Source organism: Pristiophorus japonicus, chromosome 27, assembly GCF_044704955.1.
Source record: "Pristiophorus japonicus isolate sPriJap1 chromosome 27, sPriJap1.hap1, whole genome shotgun sequence".
Lineage (NCBI taxonomy): Eukaryota > Metazoa > Chordata > Chondrichthyes > Pristiophoridae > Pristiophorus > Pristiophorus japonicus.
The window spans coordinates 16,117,351-16,126,156 of NC_092003.1; the positions used below are offsets into that span (position 1 = coordinate 16,117,351).

The 8,806-nt window shown below is 52.5% G+C and overlaps 1 pseudogene; it reads right to left on the reverse strand.

Annotated features, from left to right (window-relative positions):
• Positions 1-206: 206 nt before the first annotated feature.
• On the reverse strand, positions 207-7,606 carry LOC139239367 (protein RD3-like; annotated as a pseudogene).
• Between the last annotated feature and the right edge of the window lie 1,200 nt (positions 7,607-8,806).

Sequence of the window (8,806 nt, forward strand, 5' to 3'; positions counted from 1 at the left end):
AGGCTGGTGAACCTGTGGAATTCTCTACCACAGAAGGCTGTGGAGGCCAAGTCACTGAATATATTTAAGAGGGAGATAGATAGATTTCTCGAAACAAAAGACATCAAGGGGTATGGGGAAAAAGCGGGAATATGGTGTTGAGATAGAGGATCAGCCATGATCATATTGAATGGCCTACTGCTCCTATTTTCTATGTGTCTAAAGGGTTAATAGCTCTCCTCGAGGTTGAACTCAGGCATGCTGGTCACCCTGCCGACCGTCATCAGTCTGGACCCCGCCTCCTCAGCACACTCCCCGTGGCGGAAAGGGTTAATCCTCTGCCGGGTCCTGAGCAGCGACAGGCTGTGCCTGCGCTTGCTCTCCAGCTGCTGCCCGAGGACTCACTGCGCCTCCTCCTCCTCCCACTCAATGAAGTCCAGCAGGAGGGAGCGGAACATCCGGGGAACCTCGTGCACCTCGGGTTTGAACTCCTGCACCAGCTTCCGCAACCTGAAAGACGCAAGGCAGGAATAAATCTCCTGAACGCAGGCCACAGCACTTCACTCTGTATCTAACCCCGTGCTGTACCTGCCCTGGGAGTGTGTGATGGGACAGTGTAGAGGGAGCTTTACTCTGTATCTAACCCCCTGTACCTGCCCTGGGAGTGTTTGATGGGACAGTGTAAAGGGAGCTTTACTCTGTATCTAACCCGTGCTGTACCTGCCCTGGGAGTGTGTGATAGGACAGTGTAGAGGGAGCTTTACTCTGTATCTAACCCCGTGCTGTACCTGCCCTGGGAGTGTTTGATGGGACAGTGTAGAGGGAGCTTTACTCTGTATCTAACCCCCTGTACCTGCCCTGGGAGTGTTTGATGGGACAGTGTAGAGGGAGCTTTACTCTGTATCTAACTCCCCATACCTACCCTGGGAGTGTTTGATGGGACAGTGTAGAGGGAGCTTTACTCTGTATCTAACCCCCTGTACCTGCCCTGGGAGTGTTTGATGGGACAGTGTAGAGGGAGCTTTACTCTGTATCTAACCCCCTGTACCTGCCCTGGGAGTGTTTGATGGGACAGTGTGGAGGGAGCTTTACTCTGTATCATACCCCGTGCTGTACCTGCCCTGGGAGTGTGTGATAGGACAGTGTAGAGGGAGCTTTACTCTGTATCTAACCCCATGCTGTACCTGCCCTGGGAGTGTTTGATGGGACAGTGTAGAGGGAGCTTTACTCTGTATCTAACCCCGTGCTGTACCTGCCCTGGGAGTGTTTGATGGGACAGTGTAGAGGGAGCTTTACTCTGTATCTAACCCCCTGTACCTGCCCTGGGAGTGTTTGATGGGACAGTGTAGAGGGAGCTTTACTCTGTATCTAACCCCCTGTACCTGCCCTGGGAGTGTTTGATGGGACAGTGTAGAGGGAGCTTTACTCTGTATCTAACCCCCTGTACCTGCCCTGGGAGTGTGTGATGGGACAGTGTAGAGGGAGCTTTACTCTGTATCTAACCCCGTGCTGTACCTGCCCTGGGGGTGTTTGATGGGACAGTGTAGAGGGAACTTTACTCTGTATCTAACCCCCTGTACCTGCCCTGGGAGTGTTTGATGGGACAGTGTAGAGGGAGTGAGCTTTACTCTGTATCTAACCCCGTGCTGTACCTGCCCTGGGAGTGTTTGATGCGACAGTGTCGATGGAACTTTACTCTGTATCTAATGTGTCAAACACTCCCCCAGATTTAATTGGTCATTCTTCTCATTACTGTTTGTGGGAGCTTGCTGCGTGCCAATTGGCTGCCTCGTTTCCTACAAGATAACAACAACAATGGAAACCTGTATTTATATAGCAGCTTTAACGTAGTGAAATTTCCCAAGGTGCTTCACAGGAGAAAAAAGTTTGACATCGAGCCGCATAAGTAGAAATTATCTGGGGTGACCAAAAGCTGGGTCACAGACGTTGGTTTTAAGGTGACTTAAAACAGCGACTACGTTTCAAAAAAATTATTTTGGTAACTGTAAAGCATTTTGGGGACGTCCTGCGCTCATGAAAGGCACTATATGAATGGGAATTTGCTCCCAGACTTAGCAACAGACCCTCCCGTCCTTCTCTCCTCTGTGGAGCTGCTGTCTGTCAGGTGGCCTTTTGCAAGTGTTGCCCCTGTAAGTCTGGCTGACTTGTTTATGGCGGAGCGATTTAGTGACGAGGCAGATGTTGACCTCAGCTGACCCCACACTCTTGCGTTTGGATTGGAACCTAATAATCCGCCCTGTTCTCATTCCAAAAACGCCCCTGCCTGCTTCCCGTGACAGGTTCCTGTTTGAAGCGCCTCACAGGCCAGAGAACGCAAGTTCAAATCCCACCCCGGCACGTTGAATGTGCGTATAAATTTGTCGGGAAATAAATAGCCGGCCTCAGTCAAAGTGAGCACAAAACTGTTGCATTGTTTAAAAATCCAACTGGTTCACTAATGTCCCTTTAAAAAAAGAAAGACTTGCATTTATATAGCGCCTTTCACGACCACCGGACATCTCAAAGCGCTTGACAGCGAATGAAGTACTTTTGGAGTGTAGTCGCTGTTGTATTGTGGGAAATGCGGCAGCCAATTTGCGCACAGCAAGCTCCCACACACAGCAATGTGATAATGACCCCGATCATCTGGGTTTTTTTGTTATGTTATGTGTGGCGCTCCCTCAGTACTGCCCCTCCGACAGTGTGGTGCTCCCTCAGTACTGCCCCTCCGACAGTGTGGTGCTCCCTCAGTACTGCCCCTCCGACAGTGCGGCGCTCCCTCAGTACTGCCCCTCCGACAGTGCGGTGCTCCCTCAGTACTGCCCCTCCGACAGTGTGCACTCCCTCAGTACTGCCCCTCCGACAGTGTGGTGCTCCCTCAGTACTGCCCCTCCGACAGTGCGGTGCTCCCTCAGTACTGCCCCTCCGACAGTGTGGTGCTCCCTCAATACTGCCCCTCCGACAGTGCGGCGCTCCCTCAGTACTGCCCCTCCGACAGTGCGGCGCTCCCTCAGTACTGCCCCTCCGACAGTGCGGCGCTCCCTCAGTACTGCCCCTCCGACAGTGCGGCGCTCCCTCAGCACTGCCCCTCCGACAGTGCGGCGCTCCCTCAGTACTGCCCCTCCGACAGTGCGACGCTCCGTCAGTGTTGCCCCTCCGACAGTACGGTGCTCCCTCAGTACTGCCCCTCTGACAGTGCGGCGCTCCCTCAGCACTGCCCCTCCGACAGTGCGGCGCTCCCTCAGTACTGTCCCTCCGACAGTGCGACGCTCCGTCAGTATTGCCCCTCCGACAGTACGGTGCTCCCTCAGTACTGCCCCTCCGACAGTACGGTGCTCCCTCAGTACTGCCCCTCCGACAGTGTGGCGCTCCCTCAGTACTGCCCCTCCGACAGTGCAGCACTCCCTCAGTACCGCCCCTCCGACAGTGCAGCACTCCCTCAGTACTGCCCCTCCGACAGTGCAGCACTCCCTCAGTACCGCCCCTCCGGCAGTGCGGAACTCCCTCAGTACTGCACTGGACTGTCAGCCTCGGGTTTTTGTTGTGCTCAAGTCCCTGGAGTGGGACTTGAACCCACAACCTTCTGACTCAGAGTCTAAGTGCTACCCACTGAGCCACAGCTGACATCTATACTAGTGGCCTCCCTGTGGCAGCGAGTTCCACATTCTCACCACTCTCTGGGTAAAGAGGTTTCTCCTGAATTCCCCAATGGGTTTATTAGTGACTGTCTTATAATGCTGGACCCTAATTACGCTCTTCCCCACAAGTGGATACACTCTCCCTTGTGTCTACTCTATCAAAACCTTACATACAAGTCTCGAAAGACTTTATGGACAGCACTGGCTCCGTGTGATCTCCTGGATTGCCGCGTAATTTCCCAGAGTATTTTTTTCCCTTATTGGCACTGGGGTTTGTTCTCTGCTTCTTTTGCCTCTCCCGGGAGGAGTGCGTGGGCCTGGGGGAGGGTCGGAGGTGTCTGGTTGTGCCGGCCCAGGCATCACGGAGTGTGGGGCAGACTCGATGGAGCAGTCGCCCCTTCCCTGCCCCGCGTTTCCCAGAGCCGGGATTCGAAGCGAATGGCCGATCAGCCTCGAGGGGCTGAATGGTCTCCTCCTGTCGCTGTGGGCCGGCCCCACCTGCGACAGAACACCACCGCAGGTCGGGAATGTAAGAGGCACTGCAGCTTCCAGCGGCAGCCGCTCCAAGTGTGCGACGGCTTCAAGGTGACGTCAACAGGACCCAGGTTGTCTGTTGGAGCGTGGGCAGGAACATCGGCGGGGCCCGGGTACATAGGAATTAGGAACAGGAGTAGGCCCTCGAGCCTGCTCCGCCATTCAACCAGATCATGGCCGTGGACTCAGCTCCACTTACCCGCCCGCTCCCCGTAACCCTTAATTCCCTTATTGGTTAAAAATCTATCTATCTGTGACTTGAATACATTCAATGAACTAGCCTCAACTGCTTCCTTGGGCAGAGAATTCCACAGATTCACAACCCTCTGGGAGAAGAAATTCCTTCTCAACTCGGTTTTAAATTGGCTCCCCCGTATTTTGAGGCTGTGCCCCCTAGTTCTAGTCTCCCCGACCAGTGGAGACAACCTCTCCGCCTCTATCTTGTCTATCCCTTTCATTATTTTAAATGTTTCTATGAGATCACCCCTCATCCTTCTGAACTCCAACGAGTAAAGACCCAGTCTACTCAATCTATCATCATAAGGCAACCCCCTCATCTCCGGAATCAGCCTAGTGAATCGTCTCTGTACCCCCTCCAAAGCTAGTATATCCTTCCTTAAGTAAGGTGACCAAAACTGCACGCAGTACTCCAGGTGCGGCCTCACCAATACCCTGTACAGTTGCAGCAGGACCTCCCTGCTTTTGTACTCCATCCCTCTCGCAATGAAGGCCAACATTCCATTCGCCTTCCTGATTACCTGCTGCACCTGCAAACTAACGGACTTGTGACGAGTGATCGGGGCGGAGGAGCGGCGAGGGATCGTGGCGGAGGAGCGACGGATGAGGGTACAGGGCCCAGGAGAGGTTGAGGGCCCAGGGGCAGCACGGGCCCAGCCCACACTGTGTGCGATATGTGAGCGCACTGGGTCCGTGCAGCAGAGCTGGTCTCCAGTCGTCCTGGTTAACTCTTGCCCCTGGACCAACACCTGTCTCTGTCAAGCCCGTGTGGTGGCTGATATGCAACGGTCACCACATGCTAAAAAGATCCACCCACAGGCATGTTCCACCCCCTCAACTGGAGTTCGGGACTGGAACATCGGGTCCTTCATTGAAACATCAGGTCTCCTCCACTGTTCCAACGAAGCTCAACGCAAGCTCGAGGAACAGCACCTCATCTTTCGTTTCGGCACTTTACAGCCTTCTGGTCTCAACATCGAGTTCAACAATTTCAGACCATAACCTCGGTCCCCATTTTTTCAGACAGCTGCTGTTGATCATTCTGCCATTCCCAGTCACACCTCCTCCAGACCCGTCTTCTGTTCCTTTACTTGCCCCATTACCATCTCCTCGTGCCTCGCGCCACCATCCCCGTTTGACTCTCTAATCTCTCCTGCCTTCCCCCCCCCCCCCCGCATCACCGACCTTACCTTTTCTTCTTTCCTCCCCTCCCCCATTCCCTGCCCCTGTACTTCCTTAAAAATCAGTTCCCTCTCTAACTTTTTCCACTTTTAACAAAAGGTCATTGACCTCAATCGTTAATCGTACAATCATAGAAATTCTAGGAGCCCCCTGGTTGTTGACCCCTCTGCCAAGGGAAACAGGTCCGTCCTATCCACTCTATCCAGGCCCCTCATCATTTTATACACCTCAATCAGGTCTCCCCTCAGTCTCCTCTGTTCCAAAGAAAACAACCCCAGCCTATCCAATCTTTCCTCATCGCTAAAATTCTCCAGTCCCGGCAACATCCTCGTAAATCTCCTCTGTACCCGCTCCAGTGCAATCACATCTTTCCTATAATGTGGTGACCAGAACTGCACGCAGTACTCCAGCTGTGGCCTAACCAGTGTTTTATACAGTTCAAGCATAACCTCCCTGCTCTTGTATTCTATGCCTCGGCTAATAAAGGCAAGTATTCCGTTTGCCTTCTTAACCACCTTATCTACCTGGCCTGCTACCTTCAGGGATCTGTGGACCTGCACTCCAAGGTCCCTCTGTTCCTCTACACATCTCAGTGTCCTACCATTTAATGTGTATTCCCTGGCTGATCTGATCATGGACTCAGCTCCACTTCCCCGCTCGCTCCCCATAACCCTTCACTCCCTTATCGTTCAAAAATCTGTCTATCTCCACCTTAAATATATTCAATGACCCAGCCTCCACAGCTCTCTGGGGCAGAGAATTCCACAGATTTACAAACCTCTGAGAAAAGAAATTCCTCCGCATCTCAGTTTTAAATGGGCGGCCCCTTATTCTGAAACTATGCCCCCTAATTCTAGATTCCCCCACGAGGGGAAACATCCTCTCTGCATCCACCCTGTCCAGCCCCCTCAGAATCTTATACATTTCAATAAGATCACCTCTCATTCTTCTGAACTCCAATGAGTAGAGGCCCAACCTGCTCAACCTTTCCTCATAAGACAACCCCCTCATCTCCGGAATCAACCAAGTGAACCTTCTCTGAACTGCCTCCAAGGCAAGTATATCCTTCCTTAAATAAGGAGACCAAAACTGTACGCAGTACTCCAGGTGTGGCCTCACCAGTACCCTGTACAGTTGTAGCAGGACTTCTCTGCTTTTATACTCTATCTCCCTTGCAATAAAGGCCAACATTCCATTTGCCTTCCTGATCACTTGCTGTACCTGCGTGATAACTTTTTGTGTTTCATGCACAAGGACCCCCAGGTCCCGCTGTACTGCAGCACTTTGCAAACTTTCTCCATTTAAATTGGAATTTGCTTTTCTATTTTTCCAACAAAGTGGATAACCTCACACTTTCCCACATTATACTCCATCTGCCAAATGTTTGCCCACTCACTTATCCTGTCTATATCCCTTTGCAGATTTTTTGTGTCCTCCTCACACAGTGCTTTTCCTCCCATCTTTGTATCGTCAGCAAACTTGGCTACGTTACACTCAGTCCCTTCTTCCAAGTCGTTAATATAGATTGTAAATAGTTGAGGCCCCAGCACTGATCCCTGTGGCACCCCACTAGTTACTGTTTGCCAACCAGAAAATGACCCATTCATCCCGACTCTCTGTTTTCTGTTAGTTAATCCTCCTCACAACTTGCTTTCCCACCCATCTTTGTAGATGGTCTTTCCCAGGTCCCTCCGCACCGCAGCACTGTGTAAGCTCTCCTCCGTTGAATTAACAACGTACCTGAGAATGACGGGCCCACACTGGGCTGGCTTGATCTTGCTACATAGCTCCTCCAGTTCCAGCTGCTCCCCCAGGGAGAGCTGGTAGACGGGCCGGGGCTGGGCCCTGAGCCAGGTGTAGTCCGCCCCCTGTCTCAGCTGCTGGCACTCGGCCTGTCGCTCCCGCTTCTGCCTGCCCGCCCGCTTGAGCTGCCCGCTCAGATCCAGCATCAGCGTGTCGGTCACCATCTCCTCCTCGGTGCGGGGAGTCAAGCCGGGGCAGCGGGCAGTCCAACCGAAGACGGACGAGAGGAACATGGCGGGGGAATGGGTCGGGGGCAGTGGGGGGGGTGGGGGGGTGGGCAAGAGGCCGGGCCACTGGAAAGCAAAAAGAGCGATCGTCAATGGCCTGTCACTGTCGAGTTCCCTATCTCGGTCAGGTTTCCCACATGGGGGATTGGGGGGGTAAAGGGCACATTGGGACCGAAATCGCTCCTTCCCTTAAGGCCTGATACTGCCGACCGTGAACAATTTTCTGCCTAAAGGCCCAGTGGCAACTATTCCAAATGGACCACGTTTACTGTTTGGCCTGTTCCGACATGTTGTGTTGTGTTAATATTTGGTTTCCATTTTGGTTTCCATATTTGCGAAAAGATATCCTTGCTTCGGAGGCAGTTCAGAGAAGGTTCACTCGGATGATTCCGGGGATGAGGGGGTTGACTTATGAGGAAAGGTTGAGGAGGTTGGGCCTCTACTCATTGGAATTCAGAAGAATGAGAGGTGATCTGATCGAAACGTATAAGATAATGAGGGGGATCGACAAAGTGGATGCAGAGAGGATGTTTCCACTGATAGGGGAAACTAAAACTAGGGGACATAGTCTCAGAATAAGGGCCCGCCCATTTAAAACTGAGATGAGGAGGAATTTCTTCTCTCTGAGGGTTGTAAATCTGTGGAATTCTCTGCCCCAGAGAGCTGTGGAGGCTGGGTCATTGAATATATTTAAGACAGAGATAGACAGTTTCTTAACCGATAAAGGGATAAGGGGTTATGGGGAGCGGGCGGGGAAGTGGAGCTGAGTCCATGATCGGATCAGCCATGATCTTATTAAATGGCGGAGCAGGCTCGAGGGGCCGAATGGCCGACAGCTGCTCTTATTTCTTATGTTCTTAAACAAATAATGGAAATGATCCTTCTTTAGTTCAAAAAGTTGTGTTAATAATAGAACAAATAAGGGAACGTTACAAAAATCCACCCACAGGCATCTTCCACCCCCTCAATTGGAGTTCAGGACTGGAACATCGGGTCCTTCATTGAAACATCTGTGAACTCGTGTGGAAGCAAGTCATCCTCGTTCGAGGGACCGCCTGTGATGATGATGTTACCGCCAGAAATCGGCGGCCATGCTGCAGAGTGCAATGGCCGCCGATTTTTCGTGGACTGGCCGCCATTTTGAAAAGTGCGCTCCGGCGGTATCCCGGCGGTGACTCGCTCCCGCCCCCATCCCCCATCGCTCCG